The 23,389-nt window shown below is 45.0% G+C and overlaps 1 protein-coding gene and 1 pseudogene across 1 annotated transcript in view; one reads left to right on the top strand and one right to left on the bottom strand.

The window, feature by feature from the left end:
- On the bottom strand, positions 1 to 312 carry LOC102859774 (annotated as a pseudogene).
- The window catches only part of LOC102863855 (chromosome unknown open reading frame, human C1orf95), a 109,531-nt gene that overhangs the window by 21,378 nt on the left and 64,764 nt on the right, over positions 1 to 23,389 (top strand). The window lies entirely within an intron of this gene.

Below are 23,389 nucleotides of genomic sequence, written 5' to 3'. Positions count from 1 at the left end.
CTGGTTGAAGGTCTTGTCGTTGTACACGCCCACCATGCTGCCCACCATCTCGGGCAGGATGATCATGTCCCGCAGGTGCGTCTTCACCACCTCGGGCTTCTCCATCGGGGGCGCCTCCTTCTTGGCCTTGCGAAGCCGCTTCAGCAACGAGTGCTGCTTTCTGCGCAGACCCCGGTTCAGCCGCCGCCGCCGCCGAGCGCTGTACAGCTGCACCAGCTGCTCGTAGGACATGTCCAGCAGCTGGTCTAGGTCCACGCCGCGATAGGTGAACTTGCGGAAGGTCCGCTTCTTTTTCTGCTCCACTTCCGCCATCTTGTCGGAGGCTTGGGAAAGGGCGCTTCGAGAGGCTATTTCTTAGAGAAGCTTTCATATTTGGAAGGGTGGAGGGTCAGCAAAATCAAGGAAGACCCCCAGCCAGATGGATTGACAAAAGTGACTGCAGCAATGGGCTCAAGTGTGTCAGAGATGATGAGGATGGCACAGGATAGGCCAAGTTTCAGAACTGTTGTTCATAGGTCATTATGATTTGTACTCAACTCGATGGCATCTAACAACAACAATACAAATAAATTAGTGAATGGCAGTCTTTGAAAATGATGGCATCCTGAAAAAATGTACGACACTGTTATCAGGTAGCATCGTGGTCAAGAACTCAGCTGTCAACCCAAAAGACCGATTGTTTGAACTCACCCAGTGACTCTGAGGGAGAAGGTGTTTTAATCTGCTTTCATAAAGATTCCAGCCTAGAAATCCATCTGGGCGGATCCGCTCTGTCACACAGCATCACTACAAGTTGAAAATTGGCTCAAGGGCACAAAGCACCATGCACACAAACTAACCAGGAGATCCTATCCCATTGCCATCAAGTTGCTTGTGATTTTGAGCTACCCCATCCCCCACCCGATCAGTTTCCAGCCACATCTTCCTTCTGTGGGGAGGCTGGTGGATTCAAAGCTCAGGCTCTCTGGTTAGCAACCCAACACCCAACATACTAAACTGCCAAGGGTCCTTTGCTACACTGTGAGTGTATTCCCTGCCTATGTGTGCATTTCAAGGCATTTCTCAGCTGATAGATAAATGTCACTGTGCTGGAACAGAGGCACAGCCTTCCCTGTGACTCTTCTAAATTGAGTGGCTCCTGTTCAACAAGTCTCCCGTGGGATATAGCCCCTCATGGGTTGACTCATGGCTCAGGGTTGTAACACTTTGAAGGGTCACTGGTCCAGATACAATCAAGGAAGCAGCAGGCAGGCTTTCTCTGAGACTTAGGAGGAGCTGAACTGCACTAGGAAATGAAGGGCTGTGTTCCCATAAAGCACAGAGAGGGCATTTGGGAGAGCAGAGCCAACTCCTAAATACCTTTGGCAGCGTCTCATTCACCAAACATGAATTATGCTCCTACTGTGTGCCAGAGCCAAGCGTGACACAGCCCTGCCTTGGAGGACCTCCGCTCATGACAGTGACACCATGTGTGAGGGTAGAATTGTGTTCCCTAGCATGGCCAGTGACTGATGCTTCAGTGGTAGAGAGCCAGGCCCTTCTCCTGAGGGTCCCTGGATAGGCTTGAACCTCTAACCTTTTGGCTAACAAGCAGTGTGTATACAAACCAATGTACTTGTGTGTGCTTTAAATGGAAGGAAAGTGGACTGCCAGAAGCTCATCCAACCCTGTCCACAGAGGTGGAGCCACGCTGCCTGCCAAACTCACTGACTTGGAAGTGCCCAGCTGACTAAAGAGAGTGGCTGGAAGGGACTGCATAAACAACACTGGCAGCATAAACAACATTTCCCGTTAGATTCGTGGAGCCAGCGAATGTAATGGAAAGGGGGGTAGATGAGAGGTCAGCGGCCTCAGACTTAGCCCTGGCTCATCACTAGCATGGAATAGGAATTCTCCGAGCTGCTCCCATCATCTCTGTAAACTACAAATTTCTTATTTATGAGATGGGAATGATAATCCTTGTTTGGCTACCTCACAAAGTCAATCTACTCTACCAACCGTAACTCACCCCAGAATAAAAAAGAATTATTATAATTTAATATTGTTGTTATTATTATTAGGTGCTATTGAGTTGACTTGGAAGGAGGAGTGGCATCCACTTCCGTAATAGCTTGCCACTGGAAACCCTATGAACCTGGAGAGAGGATGAAAGGCACCCAAGCGTCCAGGACTCTCCTTCATAGGGTCGCTACGAGTCGCCTGCGACTCGACGACACTTAACAACAACAACAACATTAGGTTGACTATGATTCACAGAGGCTCTACAACCGACAGATCTGAACATGGTCTTATCCTGTCACGGTCCTTGATATTCTTGAGCCCATTGTTTCAGTGACTGTTACCTCCTCAGTCTTGCTGGGGGTCTTCCTCTCTTCCTCTGTCCCTCCACTTTTCCCAGTATGATATTTGTTTCCGAAGACTGGCCTCTCTTGGCAATGTGCCCAAAATTTCACCATCCTTATGTCCAAGGAGCAACCTGGTTGGACTTCCTTCTAAGACCCATGTGTTCATTTGGGACATTCACACTCTTCTCCCACACCACAACTCAAAGCCTTCCATTCTTCTGCCATCATCTTTATTCATTGTCCAAGTTTCAGATGCCAAGGAACTGAAAACATCATGGCTTGGATCAGGCACACCTTAGTCTTTAAACTGACATCCTTGTTCTCCAGCGCTCTGGAGAAGTCCCTGACAGCAAATCTCCTCAGTTCAACATGCCTTTTGATTTCTCCTCCCCCCACCACTAGTTTATTTATAAAACTCAAATACAAACAAATTCTTTCCATTTCCCTCGCCCTCCCACCCATCAAATTGTACAACCCGATGATTAATCCCTCCTCCCCCTGCATAATCCACATGCCTCTGCTTCCAGCCTCTCCCACCCCTCTTGTATCATACTTATTCTACAGTAACAGTTTTATACAATATTTATCCTTCTGGGACTGAGTTAGTTCACTCAGCAGAATGCTCTCCAGTTCCTCCAAAGTTAGATAATAATTTGCAAAGTCATTTTTCCTGCATGCTGCATAGTATCCCATTGTATGAATGTACTATGATTTCTCAAGCCATTCGTTTGTGGTTGGGCATTTGGGCTGAGTTCTTGCGATGGTGAATAATGCTGCTGTGAACATTGGTGTACAAATCTCAGTTTGTTCTTCTGTTCTCATATTCTCAGGGTATATTCCAAGTAGTGGAATAGCTGGGTCATATGGAATTTCCATGTTCAGTTTTTTGAGGAAGCACCAAACTGCCTTCCAGAGTGGTTGCACCATTTTAAAATCCCACCAACAATGTATAAGTGTTTTTTTTCCCCTGCCACATCCTCTCCAACATCTATTACTTGTTGCCCCATTAAACTTGGCCACTGTTACTGGAGTGAGATGGTACCTCATAATGGTTTTGATTTGCATCTCCCTTATTGCCAGTGATTTGGAGCATTTCTTTTGTGTCTGTTTGTCATTTGAATATCTTCCTCTGTGAAAATTCTTTCCATGTCTTTTGCCCATTTTGTAATTGGGTCATCAGTCTTTTTCTTGTGGAGGTCCAGGAGTACTCTGTAAATTTTTGATATAAGACTCTTGTCTGAGATGGTATTACCAAATGTTTGTTCCCAAACTGTAGGTTTTCTTTTCACCCTGTTGGAAAAAGTTTTTGTTGCACACAGGGATTTAATCTTTAGAAGGTCCCATGAATCAATTTTATCCTCGTTAGATTGTGCATTTCTGGTTGTATTTGGTAGTCTCTTTATACCTTGGACTAGCACTTCGAAGCTTGATCCCAGTTTGTCTCTTATGAATGTTATGGTTTTGGGCTTAACTCCCAGGTCTCTGATCCACCTTGAGTTGATTTTTGCGTATGGTGTGAGATGTGGATCTTGTTTCAGTTTTCTGCAGGTGGAAGTCCAGTTTTGCCAGCACCATTTGTTAAAGAAATTATCATTTCCCCATTTGATAGCTTTGGGTTCCTTATCAAATATCAGTTAACCATAGATAGCTGGGTCTATTTATGGGTTCTCAATTTTGAACCATTGGTCTATGTGTCTGTTATTGTACCAGTATCATGCTGTTTTGGTTACCACTGCTGTGTAGAAAGTTTTGAGGTCAGGGAGTGCTATGCCTCCAACCTCATTTTTGTTTCTCAGAAGTGTTTTGCTTATTCAAGGTCTCTTGTCTCTCCTAATAAATTTGATAATTTCTCTTTCAATCTACTTGAAAAGGAATTTGGTATCTGGGTTGGGATTGCATTGAACATATAGATTCCTTTTGGTGGCTTTACAGCTGAATTCTACCAAACATTCAGAGAGGCTTTAGCACCGATTCTACTTAAATAATTTCAAAAAATTGAAAAAGAATGAACACTTCCAGAATCATTCTATGAAGCAAGCATAACTTTAATACCAAAACTAGGGAAAGATATTACCAAGAAGGAAAAACTACAGACCAGTATCTCTGATGAATATACATGCAAAAATCCTTAACAAAATCCTAGCCAATAGAATCCAAAAGCACATAAAAAAAATAATTCACCATGACCAAGTGGTATTCATAACAAATATGCAGGAATGGTTCAACATAAGAAAAACAATTAAAAAAAATTAAAAAAAAGAAAAACCATTAATGTAATTCACTATATTAACAAAGTAAATAATAAGAACCATATGATCTTAACAATTTATGCAGAAAAGGCATTTGACAAAATCCAATAACACTTCCTGATAAAGACACTCAGCAAAATTTGAATAGAAGGGAATTTCCTCACATAGTGAAAAGTATATATGCAAAACCAAGAACCAACATCATTCTCAAAGGAGAAAAACTAAAAACATTTTCCTTCCAAACAGGGACCAGACAAGGATGTTCACTGTCATCACTTCTTTTCAATATTGCATTGGAAATGCTTCCTAGGGCAATATGACAAGAGAAGGAAATAAAAGGCATCCAGATCAGCAAAAAAAAAAAAAATGGCTAAACTGTATCTATATGCAGATGATATGATAGCGTACGCAGAAAACCCTGAAGACTCAACAAAAAAAACCTGTTAGCATTAATAAGCCAATTTAGTAGAGTGGCAGGATATAAGATAAATATCCAAAAATCAATACGATTCCTCTACAGCAACAAAAAGAACTCAGAGATGGAAATAAAGAAAGCAATACCATTTACAATAGCCATCCACCAATTGCGATACTTGGGAGTGAACCTAACTAGAGATACAAAAGACCTATATACAAAGGAAACTACAGAACATTTCTGAAAGACACAATAATAGAGCTAAAGAAATGGAAAAATGTGCCCTGTTCATGGACAGGAAGACTCAATATGGTGAAAATGACAATCCTTCCAAAAACCTTTTGATTTCTTGACTGAACATTGATTGTGGATCTAGGTAAAATGAAATTGTTGACTTCAATCTTTTCTCCATCTATCATAATGTTGGCTGTTGGTTCAGTGGAGAGGATTTTTGTCTTCTTGATTGAAGACAAAACCTGCGTCTCTGTGAGGGATGCTTCTCTGAGGCTGACTTCACAGTTTGATACGAGCTGTGAGTACATCAACCTGGTGAAGTTGGTGTGTGTGCACTAGAGTTAATGTACTGTGAAGACTAGAGAAGGTTCATAGCTTTGCATTGGACCATTCCAGATGTCTAATACAGAGAAACCGTAGAAAGCTGGTTCTTGTGTCCTCGAGCACACACTGTCATTTAGTTGGCACCTGGGGAGCAGGTGGACTGAAGACAGGTGTGTCTCCAGTACAAGAACTTCCCATAAGCACCATGTCTAGCTGGCTGAGGACAGCTACATCCTCTCTGCCATGCTAAATAAGACAGCCTTTCTGGGTAAGGCTGAGGCAATGGTGAGGTGACAATATCTTCCCAGTCAAAAGACAGAATGCAGAGTAAAGCATTTCTTTTAGAAAGCTATGAAAACTGAAGTAATTGTTGTTGTATGTGCTGTCAAGTCAACTACAACTCAGAACAATAGCTCTGAACCCTGCTCTATCCTGGGCCAATCTCACTGTCTCTGACACATCTACCCCCATTACCCTGGTCACTATGTTAATCCATTTCATCTGGGGTCTTCCTCTACTGTGTGTTCCTCCACCCTTCCAAGCAAGATGTCCTTCTCCAGAGACTGATCCCGCTTGGCAACATGGCCAAAGTGTGTGAGAAGGAGCTTCAAAATCCTTATCTCCAAGGAGCAGCTTGGTTTCACCCTCCCTAGGACAGAACTGTTTTTTCTCTAGGTAGTCCATGGTATGTTTAAGTCTTTTCTCTAGCATCACAACTCAAAGGCATTGATTCTTCTATCATCCTTAGTCATTATCCAGTTCTCTGATGTATAGCAAGTAACTGTGAAGACCATGGCTTGGATGAGGCTCACTTTATTCTCTAGGGTGATAACATTGCTCTTTAGCAATCTGGAGAGGTCCCTGACAGCAGATTTTTCCCAATGCAATTTTTCTCTTGAATTCTTGACTGCTACAAGTGTTGATTGTGGAACCAAGCAACCTGATATTGTTAACGATCTCTTCTCCATCTATCATGATGTGGCCAATTGACCCTGTGGTGAGAATCTTTGTTTTCTTTCTTTTTTAAAAAATTTACTTTGTATTGATATTTTAAGGAAAGTTTACAGAAGATTTGGATTTCCATTCATTTACTGTTGCACGTTTTTCTCCCTCCCTTCTCTCCCCATTAGCTTTTCTCTTTAAAAAGTTTCTTTCATTGTTGCACAATTCTCCTCTGCCCCAGTCCTTATTCTGGACTGTTGTCATGCAAATAATACCTAATCATAGTTACCCATGGTGGACAGTGTTTGGTGGCGCTCCCTGGCTAAAACAAGCATGGAAGCAGGAGTGGCATCCACTACCATAAATAGCTTACCTTGGGAAACCCTACGAACACGGAGAAAGGATGAAAGTCATGCAACTGTCGAGGACTTTCGTTCATAGGGTCGCCATGAGTCGTCTACGACTCGACAGCACTTAACAACATATTCCTTTTAAACAGTTCTTTCCTTCATCTGTTTCAATGTAGTGTTCATTATTTATTCCTTCTTAGTTTCCCCCCGACCCCCATGTCAGCATTGTTTTATAACAGTGGCATTATGCAGTATTTGTCCTTTTGTGACTGAGATATTTCACTCAGTATAATGTCCTGCAGCATCATCCATGTTGTATAATATTTTAATTCCTTTTTTCAGTGCTGCATAGTATTCCATTGTGTGAATATACCACAGCTTCTCTATTCATTCATTTGCTGATGGGCATTTTGGGTGCTTTTACCTCTTTGTTATTGTGAACCATGCAGCAATAAACATGGGTGTACCTTGTCTTTGTTTTCTTGATGTTAAGCCTCAATCTATATTGCAAACTACAGTCCTTGACCCTCTGCAGTAAATGCTTCAGACCCACCTCAACTTCAGCAAGCAGGGTTGTGCCATCTACATAATGCAGGTTATTGATGTCTTCCTCCAATCCTGATGCCACCTTTCTCCTCATAAAGCCCAGCCTCTTGAATGATCTGTTCTACATATAGATGGAAAAGGTATATAGAAACAACTCAAGTATCCATTAACAAATGAGTGGATAAAGAAGCTACAATATACCCACACAGTGAAATATTATGTAGCACTGAAAAACAAAGAACTCATGAAATATTATAAAAAATAAGTGACCATGGAGGACGTTATGCTGAGTGAAATATCTCAGACACAAAAAGACTAATACTGCATAATACCACTGTTATAAAACAGGACTGACATGAGGATTGGAGGAAATCTGAGAAAAGAGGGCATAAATAATGTACACAGCATTGAAACAGATGAGGGAGAGAACTGTATAAAAGAAATATATAATTATTACTGGTATGACAAGAGTCCAGAATAAGAGCTGCATAGTAAAGTGATCGGGGTGGGGGACTATTATATAACATTAAAGAACTTTTTTTTCCAAAGAAAAAAAGTGAACTGGAGGGAGGGCAAGGAGGAAAATGTGCAACAATGAATAAGTGGAAATTAAAAAAAGGGGGGGAGAGGAAAGGTATATAGAGTGGACATATCCCTGATGTACTCACTCCTTTTCTGATTTTGAACCATGCAGTGTTTCCTTGCTCCGTTCTGATGACTGCTTCCTGGTCTGAGTATAGGTTTCACATGAGCCCGATTAAGTGTTCTGGCATCCCCATTCTTTTCAGAGTCAGCCACGATTTGTTGTGATCCACACAGTCAAATGCCTTTGTATAGTCAATGAAACACAGATAGACATTCCTCTGGTACTCTTTGCTTTCGGCCAAGATCCATCTAATATTGGCAAATAATGTCCCTAGCACCATGGCCTCTTCTAAACCCAAAGAAGTAACTATATTGAAGAATTTTTTTTTTAAAAAAACGAGATGAAGTTAAGAACAGGCTGTCTTTGAAATCTGGAATGTATGAGACATGGCCAGGATCCCTGCAGTAGCCAAACCCAAGATGGACTTGATCTTTGTTGACAAATTCTGAATCTGAGACATATTTGGTATTTGTATGGAGAAAATCTTTTCTTAAACCCCAACAAAGAAAACGTCCCAACCTTTTTAGAGCCCCATGGAAAGGGTGGTAGACTAGAGGTCAAAATGTTGCCCATAGCATTCTTCAGTTATTGCAACTGGAAGCTTGAATTTGTTTGTTTTCATTCCCAGTCAAGTTGACACATACTGGGGGGGGGGGACACACACACAACTTGATTCATAACACAGGCCCGACTCAGGGATCATCTGGGGGAGGCATAGATTAGATGCGTGGCATGGAGCATCATTGTCTTGCAGGCCAGACCCCCAAGGATATTATTGCTAGAGAAGAATCATTAGCCGTTGAGTTGATTCCACCTCATGGCCACGTCATGTGAGTCAGAGGACAGTTGTGTTCTTTACGGTTTTCAGTGGCTGGATCACAAGTACGTAGTCTGGCTACTCTTGACCTCCCTCCAGCCTTGGGGTTAGCAGTCCAGCACATGAGCTGTTTGCCCCTCTAGGGAATTCTGTCACAAAGGACTCTGCCATTAAAACCCCTAGGGCAGCACTAGCTAATTGTGACCCTTTCTGGGTGTGAGCAATATAGAATCGGATAGAATGAGAGTTCCCCAGGAGTCTGGGTTACCATACAACTCAAATCCCTTGGGGGGGCCAGTCTGAGTCTAAGTGGGCTCCATGTACTTCTTTAGGGACTGATCAGGAGTTGGGATTCGTTACTCAGAGCTGGAACAGATCCCAAGGCTGCAGGGCTATTTTGGAGAAGTTATTATGTCTTGGTTATTTATCCTTTTGACATCTCAATGTGAGGTTCAAAGGCTACTTGGAGACTTAAAGAAACCAAACTCAGGCCAATAGCCAATGACTGAGCTGTGTCAAGTCAAAGGGCATGGGAGATCAGGGCCTGTGCATGACCCCCGGGGTTCACATGAACTGAACATATATGTGGACTGTTCCAGAAATCACCACCCCATGGCCACAGAAGAGACAAAAGTCAACATAATCCTCTTAGACCCAGCTAGCTGCGATTCTGAGGCTCAAGGTAAAAATGTTGTTGTTGTTGTTAGGTGCCGTCAAGTTGACTGCAACTCACAGCAACCCTACGAACAATGGCCCTGAACCCTGCCCTATCTGTACCACCCTCCTCATGTCTGATGTACTTGAGCCCACTGTTACAGTCTCTGTGTCAGCTCATCTCTTTGAGGGTCTTCCTGTCTTAGGGGAGGCATTGAAAGCACTGATTGGATGGAAGACTTAGGTGAACTTGAACTGAATTGCTCATGGCTAAACCCTGAGGTCTTGTGATGAAAGTGACCTTGGTGCTTGGAAGGAGGGATGTACCAGAAGGGATGCCGAGCAGAAGAGCCCTTGGTTTGACAGGACGGGCCTTTCCTATGGCTGTCCTCTGAGTAGTACAGTCCACTGGTTTGCTTTCTTTACCAGCTTCTCATCTAAACCCAATGTAGCCTCTGCAGCCAAATGTTCTAGAACTTTCTGTGAAGATTCCCACTGAGAACAGGTCTACCTGCATCAGAATGTAGTAGGGACTGAGAACATGTTTGGAAAGTGACAAAAACAATCAGCCCTTAAAGATTGACTGACTGTAGGAGAGGGAGTGGATGAGCAGTTAGGTCTGTTTCCACCCCATCCCCATCCAGCAACCCCAGTTGGTCCTTGTCATCAGTGTTATTATTGATATAATGTACCATCGAGTCAGAGCTGATAACTGGGAACCCCCAGGAGGTTGGTTTTGAGAAGCAGCAAGTCCCAAGGGAAAGACTACCCATCTTCCTCCTGCGAAGCAGCTGGTGAATTCGAACTGTGTGCCTTTGGGTTAGCAGCCCAACTCCTTACCACGAAGCCATAAGAGCTCCCTTGTCATGAGGCTAGTTTCTTAACACAAATTTCAAGAGAATTAATACTAATCAGGGCCAGAAATAAAGGAGCCCTGGTGGCTAGTGCATAGTGTGTCCTGCTACTAACTAAAAGGTCAGCGATTTGAATCTGCCAGTAGCTCCATCAAAGAAAGGTGGGGACTCTCCTTCCATAATGATTTACAGCCTTAGAAAGTTGATGGAGAGTAATATGAGTTGGAACCAATATGACAGCTGTTGGTGGACAAGGGGAGGAACAGGGTGAGGAATAAAATATGCATTGAAAGCAAACTCCTCTTTTGAATCGCTGGTCTGCCTCCTACTCTAATCATGAATCTTCTAATTTATTTTGTAGTCAGTCTTGCTTCTTCTGTTACATGCATATGCACTTGTGTGAACTGGTGGAGAGCCGACAGCGGTAGCAGGTTCTCAGTCTACTTGCTGATTGAGAATGAGATTGAAAAAATAACTTCCTCAAAATGTGAAGCCTCTATGGCACTGAGATTTGGAGCTCCACTTCCGTTCTCATAAGCTCACCCTCAACTTAATGGTGACCACTGTCCTTATCAAGGTTCCACTTCGTACCTGTGCCAAAGCAAGAGTTATTAATCTCTCCCTCTTGTTTGTTCTGAGACAGATAAATGAATAATAATAACACCAGTATTGTATGCATTGGGGTTGTAAAAAGAGCAAGGGCCACGTGGGATAGCCATATCTGACCTTTACCAAATTCACAAAGGGGAACACTGTCACCATCAACAACATCAGCAACACAAAACCATGTCCCACGAGGTCAGGCATGTCCTGCACGCTCCTGCACCTCTTTCTGCTCATCCCAACACCAATCTTACTGCTTTACTGGATCCAAAATCCGAAGTGATAGCTCATAGACCACACAGAACATAAAGGGAAGTTGTTGTTGTTGTTGTTATGTGCCGTCAAGTCACCTGCAACTCATAGCAACCCTATGTACAACAGCCCTAAACCCTGCTCTATCCTGTGCCAATCGCACTGTCTCTGACACACCCATTCCGATTACCCCAGTCACCGAATCAATCCACCTCATAGGAGGCCTTCCTTTCCTGTGCTGTCCCACCACCCTCCCAAGTATGACGTCCCTCTCCAAGGACTGGTCCCTCCTTGCAACAGGTCCTGAATATGTCAGTTGAAGCATCAGAATCCTTGCCTCCAAGGAACTATCTGGTTTAATTCTCTCTAGGATGAACCTGTTCATTTTTTTAGCAGTCCATGGTATATTCAATACTTTTCTCCAACATCACAGCTCAAAGGTATCAATTCTCCTTCTGTCATCCCTAGTCATTGTCTAGCTCTCTGACACATAGCAAGTAATTGCAAAGACAATGACCTGGAGCGGGCACACCTTTGTCTCCAGAGTGACATCATTGCTCTTCAGTACTCTGGAGAGGTCTCTGACAGCTGACTTTCCCAATGTAGTATGTCTTTTAATTTCCTGGCTGCTGGTGCCAAGAGTGTTGATTGTAGAGCCAAGCAAGCTAAAGTTGTTATCAATCTCAATCTCTTCACCAGTATGGGGAAGTAACAAGGTTATAATAAAGGTTAGTAGCCAGGAGGGACAGGTCCTTGGAGAGGGACATCATGCTTGGGAGGGTGGAGGGACGGCGCAGGAGGGGAAGACCCTCTATGAGGTGGATTGATTCAGTGACTGGGGTAATCAGGATGGGTGTGTCAGAGGCAATGTTATTGGCGCAGGATAGAGCAGGATTTAGGGCTGTTGTGCATAGGGTCGCTATGAGTCACAAACGACTCGACGGCATATAACAACAACAACAACAGCAGAATACAGTCAGGACAGCTTCTGAAACATGGTCACAGGTACCTCAGCTTTGAGCATTGTGGCTTTGAGCCAGTGTTACAAAGTTCTCATTCCTGCCAATTATGGCTCTCCTTCCCTAGTCCTCCAACAAATTTGGGCAAAAGGCTCTTAGCTCCGGTTCCTTGGTATAGTGGTGCCACAGTCTGCTCCATCTCGTGTTAGGTCTCTACTGTGACTGCTGCTCCCACAGGCCCAAGTCTGGCTGGAGCAAGAGACTATGGTCATGAAAGACAAAGGAATTATATTCTCTTGCTTCTTTTCTGATGGTGAGGTTCCTTCAGTTCTGCTGCTGGATTCACTCAATTTAATGGCAAGAATAGCCTATCCCCTTATGGATTGAAGAGATTACCCAATCCCCTTGTGGATAGACTACCCCACCCCCACCCCCTCTCTATTTGCATATCCACATGGCAAAAGTAAGTTAATGGACAGGGAAACCATTCAACAGTAAACTTCCAACACTACAGGAGCGTTTAATAGGGAAGCACATTAAGGCCCTGTCCAACAGTGTCTATCAGCCTGATGGTCCAGAGCCCAAACTCAAAACATCGCCTCTCGTTTGTTTCCGTGTTCTGCAGAAGGTAAAGGTATTGCCCGTGTGGAGGTGGGCAAGAGAGGAAGCTTGGAGGATGAACTGGCTGGTTATTCCTGCCTCCATTATCCAGTCTCTACTCTTTCCTGACTGTGCTGATTGCAGAGGCTGCACCATCACTTCCTTGTGCTCAGCTTTCCACTTGAGTTGGCCAGAGAGAAGTGCTGGCTGAGCTTGGGACTAAAGGAGGAGAGAGGCTGGGGCCTTGAGTCCTTTTGTACGCTGGCTTCCAGTCTGTGACCACGGCTATTTTCCACTATCCCAGTCCACCATTGGCTTAGTCAGCTTCACCTTCTCTCTGCCTGCCCTTTCAGACCCAGGAGTGGGAATGACTGCCAACAGTTTTTGTTTTGTTTTGTTTTTAAAAGGAAGCAGTAAAAAATTCATTTGCCTTTGAGGGAGCCCTGATTGCTTAGTGGTAAAGAATTATGCTGCCAACACAAAGATCTGCGGTTCGAATCTACCACCTGCTCTGTAGGAAAAGGATGGACAATCTCTGTCTGACTCAACGATACACAACAACAAAAATAGTGCTCCCTCGAGGGAGCTCTGTAGCTTTCTGGAAAGGATCGGCACTGCCAACACAAAGACACATGGTTCAAACCCACCAGCTGCTCTCTGAGAAAAAGATGGGCAATCTCCTTTTGTATGATTTACAGCCTCTGAAAACCTACTGGAGGTTCAGCCATGGGTTGGTTTCACCTCGATGACACATAACAAGAACTTTCTTAACTGTTGCTAGTCACAACATTTCTGTGCCATCCTCACCCTTCAGGTTTACCTGCTCCTGCCCAGACTTTCTGTCAGCTAAGAATGCCTTCCTTAGGACCTTTGTTGCCAGGGTCCCGACTGGGCCAGAGATGCTTGTTCTAGCCCTGTTGTCTGGCCTGTGGGATCCTGAACCACCTGCTTACTGTTTTCCTGAAGCATTTGGGTTTCCGACAGTCTCCCTCCTCGAAACTCTGGAATAGCCTGCACAGGACTTAGCACCTCCTGTCTTTGTAAACATGGGATCCCAGTTTCCAAATGAACGCGGGTGCTAGTGAGACACCATCTACCCAAGGGGCTGGGGAGCTCTGAGGCGGGCGGGGCTGGGGCCTGCAGAGCAGCCAGCTTTGTGCAGTCTTCCTTTGGATTTCCTTAGCTTCCTGATCAGCATGGCCCAGCTGCCCCAGGGAAACCGAGACTCAAGAAGCAGGTGACCAGGGCCTGCCTGTCTCGATGGAAGGGTGGTGCCACCCAGGAGTGCTGTTTTCTGCCCACAGCTGGGGTCTCCCCTCAACTCTTCACTTGTGGGGACTCATTTTACTGCTCATTGTCTTCCCCAGCCAGCCAGCCAGCCAGCCAGCTTTTCCAGTCACAAGCTCCTGTTGATATCTCTCCATGTCTGTTTTTATGTGTAATTAAATTTTAATTGTGTTTCTCCTTAGCTTCCCTTCACGTGGAAAACTAAGGGTGGTGAAAACAGGTTTCGGGCCCCCCAAACCCATCATTATGCTTTCTCGTGCTCCCCTGCCTTCCCTCCCTCCCACACCACCCTGGTCCCCACTGTCACGAGGCCACGAGGAGAAGAGCAAAGTTCCATTGTGTGGCTTCATCTTCCTTCCTCCACTCAAGGGAGGAACCTCCACTGTTTGGATTGTTGAAGCGCCAAGTGATTTCTTGTTATGAGAAGAGTCATCAAAATACGCCTCGTACATTTTAAGTCTGTACAAAAGACACCGAAAATTAGCGCATCATCTACTTAGAAGGATCCCTGTTTGATCACCATCCCCATGATGTTTTTTAATAAAGTAGAAAGATTTCGAGTTTGCCGCTTCTGAATCAATTGTTCCCCTCCCTGTGTGATTGTGTGCAGACTTCTGAGAAGCAGGTTTTATAACAGAAAGTCAGCCAGGCTAAATCACAGCAGCAGGAGCTTATGCAACGGCTGAAAACCGGTGAGTTAAAAATGGGACAGTCTTGCAGAGTGGTAATAATATCAGTGATGTGAAAACAGAAAGTAAGAAATGAGTATTTCAACAATCCAGGTCCCTCAGCCACATTTTTCTGTACCAGAAGACCTTGATGACATCCCCTTCCCCCTGAATAAATCCCAAGGGAAACATTTCATTGGTAAATGCCAATTTTGCTTTCACAAAGTCAACCCTCTGGCCCCCAGTGAACCCAGAGCCAAGAGCTCTGTTCACTGATTTTTGCCATCATTGTTACAAAACACCATTCTGTATTTGCTGGGCCCGGAATGTTCACTCATTCCCATGAAGGAACAGATTTTAGATACTTCTAAGTGGGTTTTGTTAATTTGCTATTTTAAAAACACTTGAGAGACCTTTACTGTTGCCATAGCAATATCATTTCCATAAACATGATTTTTGTGGGGTTTCTTCCCCCCCACTGAAGGCTGTAGTTGAAATGCAGTGCTGGGCTGTGGGAGGGGGAGTAGGTGGCAGGTCTGGCAGCCACCCCATTATTGCTTCCCTCAAATACTGCAACTCTGATTCCAAGAATCCGAGTTGGGAGAGACCTTGGCTTTCTAAATGCTGTGGTGGGTGCAGACCCTTCCAGGAAGTGGACATAGGCAGAGGAGGAGGCTACCTTATTCTCAGGATGGAACCCAAACTGTAAAGGTTCCTGGTGCCTGTCCTGGTTAGAGTGACCTACACTCTCTTCCCAGAACTTGGCTGCAGGAAGGAAGAGAAATCCTACAGTTCCTTAGAGGTGGTGGGAAGTTCAAGAGTTCTGTGTCTCTTTAAACCGGATTATTGTTGTTATCGTCGTGTGCCTTCGAGTCTGAACTGACTCATGGCTAACCTTCCAGCAAGTTTTCAGAGACAGTTAATCATGGAGGAGGGCACTGCCTGTCCTTCTCCTGTGTAACAGCTGGTGGGTTTGAGCTGTGCGCCTTTGGGGTTGAAGTACAGCTTCTTGCCACTAGGTCACCAGAGCTCCCCCCAGTTACTGAACAGTGCTGTTAAAATGGCAAATATGTGCCATGGAAAATAATAGAAAGCAAAAAGCTCAACAGTATTAGCTGCCGAAGAAAACATTGACTAAAACACAGTTCCATACTCATAGTGAACATCAATTGGTTGGGGAAAACCTGATTTCCTGAGAAAATGGACCCAGATCTAATGACACCAAACATTTTATCAGTAAGAACAGAGAATGAAATTTGTGTGGGCTCACACGGGGCAGGGCTTCATCACTCAGCTTTGTTTTCCAGATAGTAGGGAATACACAGAGGCAAGCGTATTCTAACGCCTGAGAGGATGTGGGAAAGGAGGTAAGAGTGGAGGTTTGTCAGCATGGGAGGATTCCTCCAAGGGCTCTATTGTGAGCAGGCCAGGCGCTTGGCACCAGCACCACCTAATTGGGGACCTGGGCACAGCCGAAGGGTTTGAATCATGCACAATTACGAATCACAAAGAGTTATGAATGACTAGAAAACCATTGTGTTGAGTGTTACTGTTTACATCATGCCAGAAATGCAAACAGGGCCACCCAGAGGAGTTTGTGCCAGACACCCTGTCGGATCTCTGTTTCTTGAAAGCCAAGCCTGGATCCATAGGCTCTGGGTGAACCTATACACAACTTCCCACCAGTGCACCGGGCCATGTATATATAGAAGTTCGTCAAAGTTGTTGTTGTTGTTGTTGTTGTTAAGGTACAAGGTGTTGTTATTGTGCGAGGTGACATCAAGTCAAGTACGACTCATAACAACCCTCTGAACAACAGACCTGAGCCTGTCCTACCCTGTGCCATCCTCACAATCTCTGTCACACTCAAGCCCATTACCACAGTCACTGTGTCAACCTACCTCGTTGAGGGTCTTCCTCTCCTGCACTGACTTGCCACCCTACCGAGTGTGATGTGCTTCTCCAAGGACAAGGTCCCTGGCAACATGCCCAAAGTATGTCAGATGAAGCTTCAAAATCCTTTCCTCAAGGGGCATCCTGGCTTCACCCTCTCCAGGACAGACTGGTTTGTTCTCCTAGCAGTCCGTGGTATATTTAACACTCTTCTCCAGCACCACAGCTCAACGGCACTAATTCTCCTTCTGTAATCCTTAGTTGTTGTCTAGTTCTCTGCTCCATAGCAAGTAATTACAAACACCAGGAGCACCTTAGTCTTGAGACTGACATTATTGCTCTTCAGCACTCTGGAGAGGTTCCTGACATCAGACTTTCACCAATACAACTTGTCTTTTGATTTCCTGATTGCTGGTACCAATAATGTTGATTGTGGAGCCAAGCAAACTGAAGCTGTTAACAATATCAGTCTTTCCTCCATCTGTCATGGTCCTACCAATTGGCCCATTGGTAAGAATCTTTTTCTTAAGGTTGAGCTGCAATCCGTATTGTAGACTGCACTCCTTGAGGCAGTTCTCAGCTAGTAAGTACACACAGTGCCATCCCTTTTGCAATTGGGGAACAGGCTGCGGGCTGTCCCAACACGAGATTCTTTGCTGCTGATTTGGAATTTTTGGGGCAATATTTGGTGGCAGCTGCCATGTCAATGACAACCCATGACAACTCAGTGTGCAGAGAAGAAGCACTTTGTTGAATCTTCCAGGTTGTGACCTTTCGGGAGCAGACTGCCTGACCTTTTGTTGAATGCCTCTCTGGTGGATTTGAACCACCAACCTACCCGCTAATAGTTGAGTCCTTGACTGTATTACGTACGCCAGGGTTTCTTATACATGTTTATTGAAGAAAGAGCTTTGGGTGGTAAGAATGGTGTGTGGGTATGCTTACCTTAAAGTTGGTGGTTCTGGCCACCAGCAGCTCTGCATGAGACAGGCCTGGTGCTGTGCCTTCCTGCAGAGCACAGAGAGAGTCCCACGAAGCTGCTCTCTGTAGCACGTAGAACCACCCGGAGTTGGAAATGAGCAGACAGCAGCTTCAATGGGTTTACAGACCAGGGTGCTGAGTTGGAAGTTGGCCTAGGCCACAGAGAGTTGTGCAGCTACACCAAGCACTCCCTCCCTGCTTGTCTTCTGCTTGGGCCAGATGGTGGCCTCCTTCTGCCCAAGGCCATCACCACCCCAAGGTCTGAAGAGACTCACTCTCCTTGAGTCACTGGGATAATTCACTGATTTTCACTTGAGGCTCAACACATGGCTTTGGAAAACACAGTTTAGATTGAAGCAGCCAAAGAGAAGACATGGTGGGTTTAGTGAGGAGGAATGCGCTTTTTTAGAGCTGTGTGTCTAGAGATGCCTCCTGGGCTCATTTCTTAGCAACGGGACTCATCTGGCGCAGGATAGCAACGTCAGAGCATAGGATGGTGCTAGTGCTGCAGATGGGGTGAGAGGAGGTACAGGGCCACGGAGCTGGAGTGCTGAGGCTGGAACAGCTCCTCAGGGCAGAAAACCCAGATCCTTGCACAGACCCAGCCTGTAGGGCTGGAGAACACGGGAAGAAAGCACCCCTCCCCACCTGCCATCCCCCCAGACCAGCAGAAGTTTCACTCTCTGAACCAACATCACGTGGAAGACTCTTCTTGTCTCATGACCTTCCCTCCTTGGAGCCCTGCAACCAAATGGCCTTTTAGAGTTTGTACATGACACAGCCTTGCTTGCTGAAGGCGAAGACTGTCAGAAGCACTTGTTGCAAAAGATCAAAGACTATATTCTTCAATATAGGTTACATCACAATAATAAGAAAAATTCCTCACCACTGGACCAATAAACAACAGTGTGATAGAAGAAAAGATTGAAACTCAATGATTTCATTTTATTTGGATCTACAGTCAACATTGTTGGTACTACAGGCAGGATATCATCAAATCTGTTGCACTGGGCAAGTCTGCAGTCAGGGATCGCTCCAAAGTTCTGAAGAGCAATGATATCAGTTTAAAGACTAGGCTGTACCTGATTCAAGTAATCTCTTTTTAATCATTTGCTGTGCATCTGAGAGCTGGACAGGATGACAGAAGAAGAATAGATGCCTTTGTGGTGTTGAAGAAGAGTACTGGATATCCCATGGGCTGATAAAAGAACTTAGGTGTGTTTTAGAGAAGGTGCATCCAGAATGTTCCTTGGAGGAAAGGATAGTAAAGCTTCATCTCACACACTTTGGACATGTTGCTAGGAAAGTCTATTCCTTGGAGAGGAACATCATGCTTAGAAAAGTAAAGGAGAGGAAGACCCTCAATGAGATGGATTGATAGAGTGACTGCAGCAACAGGCTCAAATGTATCAGTGATTGTGAGGACAGTACAGGATAGCATGGGTTCAGATCTGTTGTTCAGAGGGTCATTATGAGTCGTACTCAGTTTGACAGCACCGAATAAGAAAAACCATTTTCAGGGCAGCCAATTATGCCCAGAGGCATGGCTGCTGGTTGCTGCTGAGCCCTGTCTGACTAGCCTGTGGAGTTACCTTTTTCATGATCATTGCTGTGTTTGGGCTCATGGTGTCAGCCCATCTCACAGAGTGTTCTCATCTTCATTCACCTTTGATCAATTATGATGCAAGTGAGCTTGCATCTGCCTCTCCTGGCCTCTAAGGAACATTCTAGTTGAAGCGTTGTTCTTTGGCAGGCCAGCGTTTCCCCAGCACTGCGGTGCAGACACATCCACTCTTCTGTCTGCGTTTCTCATTCTGTCATGTTCACACTGCAGCAGCCTGTGGGTTGAGGTGATTCTGGAGCTGTGCTGTTGAGATACCAGCCTCGTCCCCACGGTGGGCAGGTTTGTCAGAGCTTCCAGAAAAGGACAGCCCAGGAAGCAGGGTGCCACGGTGCTTCTGAAGATCAGCCAGCCAAAACTATGGAGGACGCAGAGAGACCAAACAGATTCTTAATCCTGTGTGCACACGCGCGCGCGTCTGTGTGTGTGTGTGTGTGCGCACGCGCCCACGCGCGCTTGCATGTAAGCTGTTGTATAGTAGTATAGTGAGGCATTGGCTCCTTCTCAGAATGATTTTTTAAAAATATATTAAAAGCATTTAAAATGCCAAAATCATTGATATTGAAATAGTTCTCAGAGTCTTTGTAAAGACTGCATCCAGAAATGCTGAGTTTCCATACTAAAGCATTAAACAGGAAGATCTAGCAGTGGGTTCAATAACCACCATAATTTTAAAATATCCTCTAATGTAAATGCTATTTTGCAACTGCCACTTTGGACTGCACGGTGGAAGGTCTGTACTCGCTGGCGGTGAGGATGACCATTGTGGCTTTTGCCTACTTTCGTGATGAAAGATAATGCTCAAATTAAAAAACGAAAAACCTCAAACTTGTTGCATTGAATTGGAACTGACCCTCCAGTGGGTATTCAGAGGCTGTAGCCTGCACCTGCTATCGTCCTCAGAGCCGTTCGTAGTTTTGAACCCCTGAGAGGTGCCTCCATTGATTTAGGAGTGTGGTTCCCCACCAACAAGGCCACCAGAGGTCAGATTAGGGTTCGGTGAAAATAAACATATAGTGCTTTTAAATGATTGGCCCTGGGGCAGAGGGAGTAGGACCTCTTTGCTTTCCAACAATAGCCTTGCTCCACCTGTCAACCAGAGTTTCTTAAAAACCCATATAATTAAAACAAAACAAACAAACAAAAACAACCCCATATTATTAGGGTCACTACATTGGCGAGTAAAGACAGACTGACAGGTAATAAGATCTTGGTGAAGAAGCATAATCTGTAGATAAAGTATTAAAGGACATGCAGTGTCATGGGCTCTTATTGAGACTCATGTCATCCAAGAAGGTTGTACCGTCACCTTCCTTCACAACACAATTGCTGGGGTCACATCATCCAAAAATGATCTGACCCTGGAAAGAAGAAAGCAGCCCACTGTCAGTGTCTTCAGGGGTAGATCTTGGGCCTTTTCTGGCTCTTCGGATGCCTTTTACATTAATTTAGCAACTTTCTCCAGGTTTGTACTGTTGTTGTGCACCGTCGAGTTGGGAGCGACCCATAGCTGACCCTCCCATGTGCTTTCAGAGGCAGTAAATTTCATGGAAGGAGATTGCCCATCTTTCTCCCATCGAACAACTGGTGAATTCAAATCATGGGCTTTTGTTATGGCAGTGCATTTCCTTACCACTAAGCCACTAGAGCTCCCTCAGTATGTATTATGTGTCTCAATGTAGCGGGTAATCCATTAAAAGCTGGTGCACAGTGATGTTCGCAGGAAGCTGGATTTGAGGGGAAATGTGGATGCTCAGGCCAGGGAGTTCAGCCGCTTTGTGCAGCCCGAGGCATGGGGAGATCAGAAGTGGTGTTGGTCCTGATTCATTGTGATCAGACTGATTCTTATAAGGATATGAGTGGACTTTGTGGGAGTCTCTCACAGAGGGAACCCTTCCTGAACTCCCAGAGTCTCTGAGTCAGGCAAATAAGCTCAAGATCCTGGAACTCAGCACCTTGTGGTCGCTCTCTCCTGTGGGAGATCTCCCCAAGTGCAGGCCACTCCTCCAGCCTCAGGACAAATGGCCAAATGCCCACCAGTTTTCTCTGACCCCGGTGAAACCAGAAGGTTGTGGATCACGCAGGTTAGGACCTCTCATGCGCCTGCGGTTGACTCTCTGTCAGTCATAAGAAGTGACACTCCTCTGTTTCATAGCTACAGCCTCTTGGTCCTTATGCTCAGAGCCCTGTGAGGTAACCACACCTCCCTTTTCTCAGCCCCCGGATGTATGGAGATCTTGGTCTCTCACCGTGGTGCAGTTTATGGGGTGTGGGTTGCTATTGTTTTAACTAGCTGCGAAGCCCCTTCAACACCCATGGTGGCAGGACCTGAGCCATCCTCCTCCTGGTGACCTGATAACCACAGGGGTTGGCACTTCATAGGAAAGCTTTTCTGAAGTGGTGCTTGCATGCAGCCCTCCCCAGCACTGATACCTTCTCACCTTGAGCAGGTCGGGTAAGCATGTTTATGTCAAGGTCAAAGAACTTGATGTCAATAACCTGCACTTCACAGACTTGTTACTGTAAATACACGAGGTAATGCACATAAAGTTCTCGTCACAAATATGTTGGTGGATCAGTCCTCACTCTCTCATTTAGTGTGAGGAAACCAACTCCACCGATTTGAACAGAGGAGGGAATTTATTAATATGTTGTTGTTGTTGTTATGTGCCGTCGAGTCGCTTGTGACTTATAGCGACCTTATGCACAACAGCCCTAAACTATGCTCTGTCCTGTGCCAATCGCACCATTCCTGATGCACCCATCCCAATTACCTCAGTCACTGACTCAATCCACCTCATAGAGGGCCTTCCCCTCCTGCACTGTCCCTCCACCCTATCAAGCATGATTCCCTCTCCAAGGACCTGTCCAAAGCAATAAAGTCCTGAGGCACACAGAATGTCAGCCTTCCTCCATCCAGGTCCTCAACGAAGAAGCTCTACTTCGCTCCTCTATAGCCTTTTGATAATTCAGATTTCTCTGCATGGTGATTCTTGATTACATGCTTTCAACTGACAATCCCAGTGCATAGAAGGCTCATCTCCCCTCGAGCTGGGTCAGTTAAACTCTGACTATTGAGTTTCATTATCCTGACAAGGGTCATGTGCCCATCTCTGAGCAAGAGAATGGGATGTTGGATTGCTGTTGTTAGGTGTTGTGAGTCGATCACCACTCAACAACACCCTGCAAACAACAGATGGAATCCTTGCACTGCCCGAGCCCTCTTCACCATCTGCCATGCTCACACCCATTACTGCAGTCACTGTGTCATCCACCTTGTTGAGGGTCTTCTTGCTGACCCTCCGCCTTTCCCAGCATGATGTGTTTTTCTAAGGACTGGCCCTTCCTGTCGACATGTCCGAAGTACATGAGATGAAGTTTTATCATCCTTGCATTTAGGACACACCTGAGCCTTGCTTCCTCCAAGACATATTCGTTTATTCTTTTGACAGTGTATGGGATATTTAAACTTTTCACCAATACCGCATTGATTTTTTTTTTTCAGTCAATTGGGGTTCCATCAGTTTCTGGGATCTTATTTTTTGCCAATGCTTCCAGTGCAGCTTGGATGCCTTCCTTCAGTTCCCTTGGTTCTTGATCATATGCTACTCCCTAAAATGGTTCCATGTACACCAATTCTTTTTGGTGCAGTGATTCTGTGTATTGTTCCCAACATCATTCAATATTTTATCCGTAGAATCTTTAACTGTTACAACTCTTGGCTTGAATTTTTTTTTCCCAGTTCTCAGCTTAGGAAAGGCTGAGCATGTTCTTACCTTTTGATTTTGCAAAAATTTGTAAATTTGCTGTGCAAGTTTACAATCTTTGCACAGCAAATTATGAGATGAGAAATCTTGTCAGCTTGCTTACACTAACCTTTATTGCTTCCCTTAATTTTATCTTCTCTGGGTTGGAGAGCAAGTTTAAGAGTCTTCTAATATCCTCTCCCCTATTTTTTAAAAAAATATTTTATATTGGTTGCATACAAAATTCATATGTTGTTGTTGTTGTCATGTGCCGTCGAGTCGTTTTCGACTCATAGCGACCCTTTGCACAACAGCCCTAAACCCTGCTCTATCCTGCGCCAACCGCACTGCCTCTGACACACCCATCCTGATTACCCCAGTCACCGAATCAAGCCATCTCATA

This window comes from Elephantulus edwardii, unplaced genomic scaffold (genome assembly GCF_000299155.1).
Source record: "Elephantulus edwardii isolate Elephantulus edwardi_28Jun2011 unplaced genomic scaffold, EleEdw1.0 scaffold00214, whole genome shotgun sequence".
Taxonomy (NCBI): domain Eukaryota; kingdom Metazoa; phylum Chordata; class Mammalia; order Macroscelidea; family Macroscelididae; genus Elephantulus; species Elephantulus edwardii.
The sequence above is the reverse complement of the archived record's forward strand: the minus strand, read 5'-3'. Positions and strand labels throughout refer to the sequence as shown.